General features: G+C 37.7%; 1 pseudogene; it reads right to left on the bottom strand.

Annotated features, from left to right (window-relative positions):
• Window positions 1–4,250: 4,250 nt before the first annotated feature.
• On the bottom strand, window positions 4,251–14,585 carry LOC109002079 (annotated as a pseudogene).
• Between the last annotated feature and the right edge of the window lie 563 nt (window positions 14,586–15,148).

Below are 15,148 nucleotides of genomic sequence, written 5' to 3'. Positions count from 1 at the left end.
GCACATACCCTTTAGGGTGTTCTGAATACCTTATAAAAATACACTTATTTCCTCTAGTGCCTAACTTTCCATATTTATGATAAATATCGTTAACAAAATATGTTGAACCCTATGGCCGCAAGTTACTCAAATTTGGTTTCTCGTCAGTTCATAGTTTATATGGGGTGGAAGATATTAATTTGGAGGGCACACAGTTAAGAATGTAGGCAGTAGTCAAAAGTGCATCCCCCCAAAATGAAATTGGTAGGTTTGCCTGCACCATCATTGACCTAACCATCTCAAGCAGTATTTGATTTCTCCTTTCTGTCACGCCATTTTGTTGTGGCATACTTGGCATCGTCAATTATCTTTTGATTCTTTTTTCATCACATAGTCTTTTAAAATTGCTCAGAGAAATATTCATATATGCGGTCAGTCCTCAGAGCTCTTAAGCTCTTGTCTAACTGATTCTCAATCATTCTAAGATATCGCCTAAAGCACCATAATGCTTCAGACTTATAAGAGATTAAGTAGACATGATCATAATATGAAAGTCATCTATAAATGTGATGAAGTAGACACCTTTGTGTCTTGCCCTCACACTCATTGGACCACAGATGTCTAGAAAATGCCTTAATGGCTTTTCCAAACGGTTTTCTTTTAACTTTTCTCATAAGACAATGTTCATAAATGGGCAACGTGACCTTAGCGAGATTGCCTATTAGGCATTCTCTAGCTAATCTAGTCATTCTTTCTTGCCATATACGGCCAAGCCAAGCATGTCATTTATATGAATCCAAATTATCTAATGCAGAAATATACTTGAATAATCCAAATCCAAATCCATGACCATAAAACTGTTTGATAGAAAAAGCCCAACCATAATAAACATTGCCCAAATATAAGAAAACTTCATTGTTTTCAAAAACAATCCGAAAACCAAGCCTTAATAAAAATAACTTGAAAAATTAAGTTTCGTCAGATCTCAGGAGCGTATAGCACATCATGGAGAAATAGAGTGCAGCTGCCCCACAAGTCTAGGTTGTAGGTACCAAGTCCTAGTACCTCTACGCTAGCTCCATTCCCCACCTTGATATCATGACTCCTTGTTGGAATCCGATGATACTCCACACAACCGACTTGATCTCGCGCTATGTGCTCGGTCGCTCATGAATCAACAGTCCACACATGATAGGAATGGGAAATCATCACATGGCTAGTTACAAAAATAATGCGAGAATAGTCAGAGTGTACCTTCTAAGGCTCAATATAGTCACGAGCAAAGTGGCATTTCTTTCTGCAGTTGAAGCACTCTAATTTTGACTTATGCTTCCCGCACTTCCCTATCTTGCTGAGCTGAGAAGTTCCTAACCATTTCTTCACTTGTCTAGCACCTACCCCTATCTTGGACTTCTTGTGTTTGGGCCTAGATGCCTTGTACAAACCAGACTCACCCATATAGGCCAAATGTTTGGGCTTAGCAGCCTCTAGGTACTCAGCCTCAAGCTCCAAGTGATGCGAGACATCTTCAAAGTCCTTGATGTTCTCATTTTACATCAGATTCTGGATCATTGTATCCCAAGAATTTGGTAGTGAGTGTATCACTACCTAGACTTGTTGCTCATCAGTCAAATTTTTTCCTACCGTCTTAAGTTGGTGGATCATGGTCGACATTGCCCTAAGATACTGATTCATTGTATGGTCAGAGGGCATCTTATAGGACTCAAACCTTATAGTCAATTCGCACAACCTCATGGCTGAAGTTTTCCCAAACTTCATCTTCAGTTTTTGCCACATGTTCTGGGCAATGTCATAGGTTTTAAACTCACATATGATATCATTGTGTATGTTGCCTAACATGATAATGCGTGCACAACTGTTCTTTTTAGCCCCTTCAATATAAGCTTCATCATCTCTCTTGTGTTGGTCCGAGTCCCCTTTCTTGGGCTCAGTTAGGGAGTGAGTTAAGGCCTTCAAGAACTCCAGCTTATTTAAGACATATTGGATCTTGCGATGCCAAATATTATAGTTCTCCCCATCCAATTTTTTCCATTGTTCAAATCGACAACTATACTCTTGGATGTCATTTCACTATAAAATACGCAAAAAATGGATATTACACACATACATAAGAAATATGTTGCGTCCATCCAAGCTAGAAGAAAAATAATACAAGCAAATCGCAAGATTGAAAATTCGCTATGCTTCATAATCATATATTGCGCCACAATATCTAATTATTAATTTCTAACCCAACTTTCGCACAAATTTAAAAAATATATGGGAGATCAAATCCTCCTAAATCTCAACCATACTCGCACTATTTTAAGTAGTCATCTAACCCTAATCACATGTAAAGACAGATCCTACTAAAATGACAGTAACCTTTTGGTCCAATTTATAAGAATAGCTACTCAGACTGTAGCAACCTGTGAGGCCAGTAGGCCAGTCTACAAAGATAGTTTTAAGACCATTACAATCCATTTTTATTGTCCCATCAGTGCATTTACAGTTCTTATTGGGTCACTGCAATTCTTGCAGCCTATCATTCACATTGGCAATACCAACTAAGACTAGTTAGTGGGAACTTTCTATTTTATTACTAAAAAAAAAAAATGAAGGCTAATGTCTAAACATTCAAGCCTAATATACATCATTGATAAAATAAGCATATATACATATTCATTTCACATATACATGTAATCACATTTAATCTAAAATATTAAATTAAAGATCACATGAAATATAATAATATGAGTAACAAAAAAAAAGCATGTATCTAAACAAATAAATCATGCAAAAAAAAAAAACTATGAGTAAAATGTATAATAAATACATTTATAAACCCTACCTAAACCAAGAGAAGTTCGCAACCCAATGTTACGCCCAACTTGGTTTTATGAGGTGGTCTGGCTTCAAAACTCAGGTGTGCTAATTTCTTATTTTATTTTTGAAAAAAAAAAAAAACTTTGGGCTTATAAACACTAGGCCACTAAAAATTTGCCCAGCACCTTTTCTTTATTTCTTTTGTTTTTTTTAAATTAAAAAAAAAAGAATGGTCTGAAGGGCTCAAGCCCATTTCATATGACATGTCATATTCATCTTCTTCCTTCTGCTAGGGCACTGATCATATGAACAGTATGCACACAGACTCCAGCAGCAACCGCTGCCACCAAGACACACACTCGGTGTCCCTCCAGCACCTAGGCCACACTGCACCACCACGGTGCACACTGCACCACCAACAGTACGCAGCGCAGTGCATGCAACACCACTATGTTGTGCAGCACCACTGTAGTGCGTGCAACGCCACCCGATGCACGCACCACCAGCATGGTGTGCGCTGCACTTGGGTGCACGCAACACCACTGTTGGTGCGTGCAGCACCACTGTCGGTGCCCCTGGGGTGTGCTGCACCTCCGAGGTGCACGCTTCATCTCCCAAGTGGGTGCAACACCAATCTCGGTGCAGGTGGTACCGGTGGTGCTTAGAGCAGCTTAGCCAACAAAAGCAACACAAAGTTTTCAAAAACTCAAGGAAAACCAAAAAAAGGGCACCCATCGTAGATAAAAATATATGCGAAAAAATTGGCTTTCGGTAAACTAGAATTAAATAAAAACATGCTCTAATACCAATGTTAGAAAACATAGCAGAATACCTCATGCACAACTTATTGAATTGCTCAACAATTCTATCCAGCTTCAACAAATAATCTAGCAAGCCTCAAGCGTCTCTTCTTAGTTGTGAAGTGTACTACATAGAATAAATTAGAGTAACACTCAACACATCCACAACTTTGATACGTTTTCAAGAGAGAGGTTTTGTACTCTTTTAAGATTATCCAAGAATTATCTGAGGGGGAGCTATATATAGCCCTCCATATGCATCTCATACGACTGACCTTAAAGGCTAGCCTTTAATTATTGCAATAAAATGATCGTTGTCATTTTTATTCTCAAGCATGTAATGCATTAAACCATGCGTTACATGGCGTTACGGCATAGGAGGGATTTGCCCATGTGGGCACCCTTCCACCTGACACGGGAAACTCAAAAGGTTTTATTTTCAATGATCATAAATAGAATAAAAAGAAAAAGAATACAAAAAGATAAAAAATTTATTATGGGTTGGGAGGAGGTAGCTCAGTTTTCATAACAAAGATTGTTTATAGTAAATATTTAAAATAATAATTAAAGTGTTTTTTATTTGAATGATGTTTAATAAAGAAATATATGAGAATACTTTAGAATAGTTGTGCTGCCAAACAGACCAGAGATAAAGAATCCACTATCTCAAGTAACAACACGAGTACGGTATAACAATCCTTGCTCTAAATCAAGAAATGTATTTTATCTTTTCTCCGTTTGTTCTAACTGCGCAAATTTCAAAAGAAACCACTCTCCCCTTGCACCAAGTGATAGTATCTACCGTGCCTCGAATGTTGAGATGCTGATTCCATTTGCTGAATAAGTTGCATTGTTGCTAGATGGAGAATCTGCATAGAAACCCGGCTGCCTTGGGATAGGCAATAAAACTTCACTGCTTAACATTAGAACCACAGAAGACATGTTTGGTCTATCTTCAGGTCTTTGCTGCACACATAACAAACCCACTTGAAATAGTCTTAACACTTCAGATCGTGTGCGTGCATCACCAACTGATTCATCGATCAGTTCCATTGCTCTGTCAACAATCCATAGGCTCCATGCCTGAAACAAATTAAAAACCATATTTTTGTGAGTAGGGTTTCCATTAAAAATGCACATCTTGATCTATTACAATATATTATCTTGGAGTGTGGAGCTTTACTCTTATTATGACGATCCTGTTATCCGTTCCCGCATTATATTACTACAACAGAGTTACAAAATCACGTAATAACACTAGCTACCAAAGGTGATCCTCCATACCTTGCTAAAAATGAGTCAAAAAAAGAGATTTTTTATTTATTAGAAATATTATTTATTATTATCTTAGTTATGCATAATATTTTTCATTTAATATATTTACTTATACCTGCGGTTTGCACCTAACAAAATATAGTTTTGCAAGCACAATTTTTTCTCTCATTAAGTCATATTATCCTATTCTCCATTACCGGTAACTTGTTACTATTATAAGAGCATCACAATACAAAGGCATCTCACGAACTTGGCAGTGAAAGGAACAACACTATTAATAACAGGTTTTGTTTAAAAATATAAATCAGTAGAATGACATTCTACATGCTTACATGTCCAAGAAGATTGAGGTGGTGGTCTGGATGGCAGAATCCCCTGTTCTTCTTCCCACTCAATATCTCCAATACTAAAACTCCAAAGCTAAAGACATCAGATTTTACAGAGTACTGCCCATGCACTGCATACTCGGGAGACATGTAGCCACTGCAAAATATTATGTAAGGACAAAGAAAATGAAGTTCATAAACAGTTCAAGGTTATCTATAAGAGAAGATTAAACGTACTTACAATGTTCCAACAATCCTATGGGTCTTGGACACAATTTGATCTCCCTGAAATGATCTAGCCAGGCCAAAGTCCGAAATTTTCGGATTCATTTTAATATCTAGTAAGATATTGCTCGCTTTGAGATCTCTATGGATGACCCTCAGTCTAGAATCTTCGTGAAGATAGAGAAGCCCTTTGGCAATGCCACCAATAATGTCGATGCGCTTACGCCAATCTAATAATTTTCTCTTTGTCTGGTCTGTCCAAGTTTACCTTCATGTTAGTACTAATCTTGCTGAATTCTCAACAAAATTTCATTAACCGAAGAAGATAACCAAACAAGAATTTCCTGCTTTAGAAGGGTCAGAGCTCAAACCAAAAATAAAGGACTCCAAGCTTTTGTTAGGCATGTATTCGTAGATCAAAATTTTCTCGTTTTCTTCCGTGCAACACCCTAGAAGCTTTACAAGATTGCGGTGCTGAAGTTTGGCAATTAATTTGACTTCATTTATGAACTCATTAGGTCCTTGTCCGGAATTCATTGAAAGCCTCTTCACTGCTATAACTTGCCCTTCCGGTAGTGTACCCTGAAAATCAAGAGGTTAGGAAATGCATTCCAAAAAATAAACTTCACATATGGTGAGGATATTTTTGGTCTACCTTATACACAGCTCCAAATCCACCTTCTCCTAGCTTGTTGTTGCTTGAAAAGTTATCAGTGGCATTAACAATGGTTGTCAAATCAATTATCGGTAACTCCATGTCTTCCTTCAGGCCTTCATTTTCACAATCTTTCTCCTGCCTTCTCTTTGCCATTCCTGGAATATTAGGAACTGAATTCTGTAGAGAAATTAAATAACAATTAGAAGCGGAATTACGACAATATGGTGACACTCCCGTGAGGGTATTTGTCCCACAAGTTGGTGATGAACAAAGAGAATTGAGTGTATTTGTTTGTGCACCAATGACCCCTATTTATAGGCCATCATGCACCGGTTGGTAAAGGGCACATCCATTGGTTAACCAATGGTAGCCCAAAGGTCACAACCTTAAGGAGTGACACATCCTATTGTGAAAAGGCACAACCATTGGTAAACCAATAGTAACCCAAAAGTCACATCCTTAAGAAGTGACACAACCTTTTGATTTAGTCAAAAGGTTGTGTCTCTTGACACTTCCTTTAACATCACCCCTCATGGGAACCATCACCATGATAGAGAATATTATTCCAAGGGGTACACCGTTTGGTGATCACACCCCTTAGAATAACATCTCCCACTTGATCACACAAAACGGTGATGATCCAGTTGAGTATTTTACCTTGGTACCAATATGAGCTTTCCACTACTCAACTCTCATCTGCAACTCTTGCAGATCGGCGTCAGAGCATGACAAGCCTCTACGTGCACACGTTTTTGTCATTACCTTATCTGACCGCACCCTTTACCATATGTGCTCCCACTGATCACATATTAGGGGTGACTACATTTCACTAAAAAAAATTTTTAGTGAATGGCATCAATTCTCCGTGACTGGATCAACAATCCATTCCTCTGTCACAATTGACGACTTCAGCCGAATACATAACACATGTATCGACCTGCGCTGAATTTTCGTTAAGTACTTCCTCTAGAGGCTATTCCTGAGGTTTTTCCCTAATCACCTTATCAACGACTTTGCAAATGATTAACCATTTACTTGGGTAATCAAATCACATTTCACTAAAACTTTAGTGAACGGCACTGAATTTTCGTTAAGTACTTACTCACCTGAGTCTTTCCTTAATCACCTTATCAGCGACTTTACCATGATCAACCTTTTACTTGATTAATCAATCTGCACTGAATTTTTATCAAATACTCACCCTGAGGCCATTCCTGAGGTTTTCCTTGATCACCTTATCAGTGGCTTTACAAATGATTAAAATTTTCATTTGGGTATCTCTATAACTCCAATTTTCTAGGCGTCCCCAGAATTTGCTGAGTTACACATGCTGACCATGAGATTGCTTCACCTAGGTTTCTCTCAATCCCATTCTAGTCACATGTTCTCTGAATTTCTCCAGAGATAAACCTTTAGTCATTGGATCTGCTACCATCTCGGTCGAGGAAACGAAATTAACCTTGACCTCACCTCTTTCCACTATATCTAAAATATAGTGATAATGCACATCAATGTGTTTTCCCTTGGAACTCTGTGTTCCACTTTTTATCAAAGAAATGGCAGACTGATTATCACAAAACACATTGATTGGTTCTGTGGATGTACCCAAATTTAAGCTTTCAACAAAGCGTTTTATCCACACCGCATTACTCACTGCAGTACTACAAGCAATATATTCTGCTTCCATAGTAGACTTAGCAACACAGCCCTGTTTCTTACTTAACCAAGAAACTGCTGTTCCACCAAATAGAAATATATATCCAGTTATAGATTTTCTATCATCTACATCACTTCCAAAATCAGCATCACTATAGCCGATTAATTCTAGATCACTGTTTCCAAAGCATAATTTCAAATTTTTGGTACCTTGTAAATATCTCAATATACGCTTAACTGCTTGCCAATGTTCTTTACCTGGATTGGATTGAAATCTACTTACCAATCCAACTGCATGACAAATATCTGGTCTGGTACTTGTCATTGCATACATGAGGCTTCCCACAGCTTGAGCATAGGGAACTTTAAGCATTTCACTTATTTCATCCTCATCTTTTGGGCACATACTTTTATTTAAAGTATGAGCTTTGCAAACAGGCGTACTTAAAAATTTACAATTTTCCATACCAAATCTTTTAATTACTTTTTCTAGATATTTCTCTTGATCTAAATACAATAGATTTGAATTTCTATCTCTAGAAATTCTTATACCAAGAACATAAGCGGCTTCACCCATGTCTTTCATTTCAAATTTAGATTTCAAGAATTCCTTTGTTGCATGCATCATATCTAGACAATTACTTGCCAGTAATATATCATCAACATATAATGATAATAATGTTAATTGATTATCATTTTTCCATATATATACACAGTGATCTAGTGGACTCATTTCATATCCCATTTCCAAAATGGCTTGGTGAAATTTCAAGTACCACTGTCTTGAAGATTGCTTAAGTCCATACAGTGACTTTCTCAACCTGTAGACTTTCTCTTCATGTCCTTTAATTTGGAATCCTTCTGGTTGAGTCATAAAGATATCCTCTTTTAATTCACCATTGAGAAAAGCTGTTTTTACATCTAACTGATGTAATTCCAAATTCATCCTGGCAACAATGGACATGATGATCCTTACGGATGTGAACTTCGCCACAGGCGAATATGTATCCACAAAGTCTACACCTGGTTGTTGAGTATATCCCTTGGCCACTAACCTTGCTTTGTACCTTTCCAAACTGCCATCAACTTTAAATTTTCTTCTGAGAACCCATTTACAGCCAATAGCTTTTCTATCTTTTGGAAGATCTGTTAACTCCCAAACATTATTTTTGTTTATTGATTCTATTTCATCTTTCATGGCCTCAAGCCATTTATCTGAATCAATACTATTGACTGCCTCAGAAAAATTTTCAGGATCATTATCTAAATTTTCCAAACTGGTATTTAGTGCATAATGATCTTGAAATAATATTGATGGTCTTCTGGATCTTTTACTCCCACTGTCTCCAACATCAATGCCTGAAAATTGATTTTCATCTGACTTTCTTTTATTATTCTGGATTTGAATAATATCATTATTTTCATTGTCAGATTCTGTGGAGATCCGTTGATTCTCAAAATCATTTAATAAATCTATTTGATCAACAGGAGTAACAAGGTTCGTGTTTTCCAAGAAAACGGCATCCCTACTTTCTATCAATCCTTTTTCAGAATGATAAAATCTGTAGCCACTTCCGTTTTCTACATACCCAATAAACCTGCATTCCCAGGTTTTACTTTTTAATTTATCCCTTAGTGGCCTTGGGATAAGCACTTGTGCCTTACAACCCCACACTTTGAGTTTACTTAAGTCTGGTTTATGTCCCGTCCATAATTCGTAAGGTGTAAGAGGTTTCGCTTTAGTTTCAACTCTATTTAATATATATGCTGCAGTCGATAATGCTTCACCCCAAAAATGTATTGGTAGATCAGCATATGCCATCATCGATCGCACCATATCCAATAGAGTTCTATTTCTTCTTTCTGCAATGCCATTTTGTTGAGGTTTATATGGCATAGTATAAATATGTCTTATACCATTCAATTTGCAGAAATTATCTAAAGCTTCAAATTCTCCTCCTCTATCACTATTCAAACTTTTAATGGGTCTACCCAACTGGGTTTCTACTTCTAATTTAAATTCTTTAAATTTCTCAATTGCATCAGATTTATGCTTGAGTAAGTAGATTTGTCCATATCTTGAATAATCATCAGTGAAAGTAATAAAGTACTCCATTCCTCTATGAGTTTTTGTTTTAAAAGGTCCACACACATCAGAATGTATAATTTCTAGTAAATCCGTAGATTTCCAACTTTTTGAAAAAGATTTACTACTCATTTTTCCTTTGATACATGGTTCACATATATCAAAATTATCTGAGTTTATTTGTGGTATTAATCCACTTTTATACATTCTGATCATTTTATTTTTATTTATATGGCCTAATCTTAAGTGCCATAAATATGTACAATCAGTAGACACATTCAAATACTCAAAAATAGGTACTTTATTAATATCAACATTCAGTACATACATATTGTGATCTTTCATGCCTTTCACTGACACATTTCCCTTACTAATTACAACGGTTCCGGACTTAAACTCAACTGTGTAGCCTTTCTGATCTAGTACAGGCACAGATACTAAATTTCTACGAATACTAGGTACATATAGAACATCACTAAGTAAAATAATGGAACCATTTATTTTGAATTTACATGTACCTTGCCCCAAGACATCGCAATATGTATTGTTGCCCATATATACTTTGTGCTCTCCAATTTGTTTATCTTCAAGTTTGACAAACATATCTCTGTTCCTACATATATGTCTTGTCGCTGCAGAGTCAACCCACCATGAATCTGTCACTGGTTCCACTAGCATTACTTCTGAGATTGTCATCACAATTTCCTTACTTTCTTGTGCTTTTCCTTTGTTAGGACATTGTGATTTGTAATGACCCTTCTTTCCACACTTAAAACAGTTTCCAGAAAATGGTTTATTTTGTTTTCTTTTTAACCATTTCTTTTTCTTGAACTGTTTTGGCTTCATCTTATTCTGTGTAGAACGCTTATCTTGAGCCATTAATAAATTGGATGACTCACCATCTTTATTCCTTCTTTTCATCCTTTCTCCTTCAAGTACTAAAAGTACTGGAAGCGATATCATTGTTACTTCATTTCCACTGTGTGTTAAAGAAGTAATAATGTGATCCCAAGATGAAGGAAGACTATTTAGTATGGTTGTAACTTGCATTTTATCACTGAGAGGATGACCGGCATCATTTAATTCTTTCGCCATCAACTCCATTTGAAGTACATGATCGCCAATATCATCATTCTCTTTCATACAAGTCCGGTTATACTTATCCAACAATAACTGTATATAAGTATCCGACCTTAAACCATACTTTGCTTCAACTGCATCCATTATTTCTTTAGCAGTTTCATAGTCTTCAAATAAAGGAATAATGTGATCACTCATGCAATGCAAAATTAAAGCTTTTGCCCATGCATTGTGTTCTATCCATTTATCTACATTTAAAATGCTGTTTACACTTTCATCATCTTCTACATTTCCTTCCCATGGCTTTGGTGTTGTTAATGTATATAAGGTTTTTTCATGGGTTAGAAGAAAAGTTATATGCCTTTTCCAGGCTCGGAAATTTCTTCCATTCAATTTTTCTATCCCCGAAGGATCAATACTTTTCTTCGGTGCCATGAATAATAAACCTTAAAAAAATTAATCAACAAGAAGAATGTAGAAATAATAAATGTGTACTATTTAAATATAATAGTTCAACTGTGAAAAATTAAAATTATTACAAACTTAATTAGTAATAATAATAACCCTTGGGTTTAATCCAAGGTGGCAGCCTAGAAATTCTCCTATTATATTTTATATAAGGAGAATAATAAAAGCGACGCCCCGATCGAGGATATCCACGACCTTTCCTTGATGTTTCACCTCTTTCAAAGAATTTCTGGCGGTAATTTCGATCAACAGGTGCTTTATAATAATTTGGCTTGAAATTTGGAGCACAACGGCTTTTGAACGGACCAAATCGGGCTTGAAATGATCTCGAACGGCCCGATTGAAATTTTCTGCCCTGAACCGGTTCAGGAAACCGGGTGAACCGGTTCAGCCGGTTCAAGCCGTGTTCTGGAGATCGGCTTCTGGAGGCGGCTCTGTCAACGGCTCGGTACTCGGCTTGGTCAACGGCTCGGTTGTCGGCTCGGCTTGGAGGCTCGGCTCAAGAGGCTCAGGAACGGGCAAAACGACAATGTCGTTTTTACCGTTATTAACCTCCGTTGGCTGAACGACACTGTCGTTTAGCCTTGGATTGGTTTGAACGAGATGACCGTTGGACGAAACGGCACCGTTTCGTCCTGGGTTGTCTTCAACCTCGCGCAGGCGCACTGCAGTGTCCCTGCGTGCGGTTTCCTCAGCCCCTTCCGACCAAATGGTGGCCGGCGACGACGACTCCGACGTGCTCCCGAGGTCGACGACGTCCGGCGGTGGTGAGAGACTCCGGCGACCGGCCGAAACAGTAACTTGGTGGACAAATGGGGTATTTAAATCACTATTCCTTTGTGTAAAATAATACCAATAATTTTCTTCAAAATAGTAACAATTTACTAAATTTTGAAGATTACCAGTATACTCTAAACCCCCCACCGTGATCTGAAAAAGTTTCTCTCTCGGATTTTCAAGCAAACGAAGATGATTAAAATATGCAAGTGTGGTTGCCAAACCAAGCACTTGCCTATTTATCGTCTTTGTAATGCGAGATAAAATTCCCTCTGACATAACCAGGCTCTGATACCACTGTAGAGAAATTAAATAACAATTAGAAGCGGAATTACGACAATATGGTGACACTCCCGTGAGGGTATTTGTCCCACAAGTTGGTGATGAACAAAGAGAATTGAGTGTATTTGTTTGTGCACCAATGACCCCTATTTATAGGCCATCATGCACCGGTTGGTAAAGGGCACATCCATTGGTTAACCAATGGTAGCCCAAAGGTCACAACCTTAAGGAGTGACACATCCTATTGTGAAAAGGCACAACCATTGGTAAACCAATAGTAACCCAAAAGTCACATCCTTAAGAAGTGACACAACCTTTTGATTTAGTCAAAAGGTTGTGTCTCTTGACACTTCCTTTAACATCACCCCTCATGGGAACCATCACCATGATAGAGAATATTATTCCAAGGGGTACACCGTTTGGTGATCACACCCCTTAGAATAACAAATTCGGCACAATTTTCTAGAACAGAAGAACTACTGAATGCAAGCGGCCAACCATCTACTCAGATGCATTTCTAAGTTAAGAACTATAAATATAGCTTTACCTTTGAAACTAGACTTCTTCTTCCGTATGTACGAGATCAATCCAAGTGTTAGAATTCCATTGACTAATACTACAGCGCCGGCTATGATTCCTGCTCGTTTTATCTTGCTGGCATTCCCCTTTTTTCCATTATTTTCTGAAAACGAAGTTAGAGTTCTACTCGTATTAATTTCAATATGCTGACTAGGCGATATAGTTGTCCAAGTTAGAGTTCTTAGTAAAAAGCAAAATTCAGAGCAATTTTATTTTTAAATTTTTTAGAAGGAAAAAAGAAGTAAAAAGTACCTAGTTCTGAGCTGGCCATCTTTATGTATAGCTCTTGCCCACCCTGAGAGTAGACAACAATGTCAATCAGTTTCCCGAACCAAAGCAAGCAGCCACTCCCTTTTCCCCTAATATCTAAATTGGAATATGCTGTGCAAGAGCAGTTTTTCAAGCACAATCCCTGGCATTCATCGAGGCTCAAGGTCGCATTAAACCAGGAAGAAGATGTGTCGGGTAATTTCAACCCCGAGTACTTGAGGAAGCCATCTCCAATATTGCATACCAATGGAGTCCTTCGAACACATCCATCAGACCAATCTATTGATTTCCAATCTTTTGGAGACTTGGGTAAGAATCCTTTCAAGCATGCACATGCAGGAGAGTTATCGCCATCGCAGGTAGCGTATGCCCCACAGAATGCATAAGTTTGACACGCATCTGCCTGGGATGTGGCGTAAAGCTCCCAACTGGTGTTCGATTCATCCACATAAACCGCTGCGCAACGCCAGATGGGTTTATTATATATCTTGAAAAAACAGAAGTGTTTACCAGTGTGAAATCAAAATACACCTCGTTCTGATTCATCACGAATTCATAGTCGAACACTGGATTCCGAGTTACGCCTGGATATCCCGTAAAACGAAGACCATTCCATGACCCCGTTCTAGCCTTTATCGTATTCCCCTTCATTAGAACCCTTTGCGGAAGCCCACGAGGATCTAACCTTACTGAAAAGTCACCTCGAGCAGGATCTTCCGTGCTCTTCCAAGATGATATGACTCTATCTAGACCAGTTACCAAGTCCCTTCCAATCTTCATTTTTGGTAGTAATGTGTCACAAGGATAATCAAAACTCTGCCACAAATATCTCTCTGGGTCATCAACATTTCCATCTTTCACAACAAAATTTCCAGTATCCAGGAGCTGCGCAACCGGATTTTCTGCTGTTCTTGATGTATTAGGTGACCAAACAACATTATTTGTGCTATTGAGAAGTGCAAGAACTCCTTCATCGGTGACCGTTAAAACTCCGGAGTGATCGTTAAGCGGAGTGTCTCTGTTAGCCACCCATACGACTGTCCCAGAAGATATCGCGTACCATATTCCGACGTATCGGCTTTTTGAACTGCCTGGGCTGAAAAATCCCATTTCAAATGTTCCACCGGCTGAAACTAATGTGTCGCCGTCTCTGATTGATTGACTGGAAGGAAGAGTGTCCAGCGTAATGGATGTTTCTAAGAGGGAGAACAATAGAGCGAATACAAAAAAATAGGTACAGGCATCCTCCATTGATTTTCTAATGGCTATCTCCTTCTGTTTGGGAAAAAGTAAAGTGTTTGTACGGTAAATGCAGACAAGACAGCAAATTGCTTCTTTATATATCAACCAATTATCCATATATATATATAATATATATGTATATATATAAGGAAGCATATTATAGATATATGGGATACAATCATACAAGAGTCAATAAAGTAGAGAGTAATGCTACATACAGTCGTGGAATGCGTAAATACCGTACAGTCGTTTTGAAAAAGAGTAGAGTTTACTATTAAAAAATTAATTTCTTTTCAGGTGGGTCTCTTATTTATTCACTTTTTTCAAAGCGACTGCACGCTCACGACTGCAAGTATCATTTTACTAAAGTAGAAGCCGCCCGACACAAGTAAGCAAATACGACATAAAAAAGAGAGGGAAAAAAAAATATATATATATATATATATATGGGGACAATGATTTGATTCCACCCATTTTCTAGAAAGAAAGCTGCATGCCGTTTTGATATAGCTAATAATTGGACGGTAATACAACCATCAGAAGTTACAGTGAAATATTTTGTGTTGCATTTTATTGATTTGGTATAGCTGAATGCAATTTTAACTATCTCTTTCGTATG

Source organism: Juglans regia, chromosome 2 (assembly GCF_001411555.2).
Source record: "Juglans regia cultivar Chandler chromosome 2, Walnut 2.0, whole genome shotgun sequence".
Classification (NCBI taxonomy): domain Eukaryota; kingdom Viridiplantae; phylum Streptophyta; class Magnoliopsida; order Fagales; family Juglandaceae; genus Juglans; species Juglans regia.
Note: the sequence above shows the minus strand (reverse complement) of the source record. Positions and strands in the feature narration are given on the sequence as shown.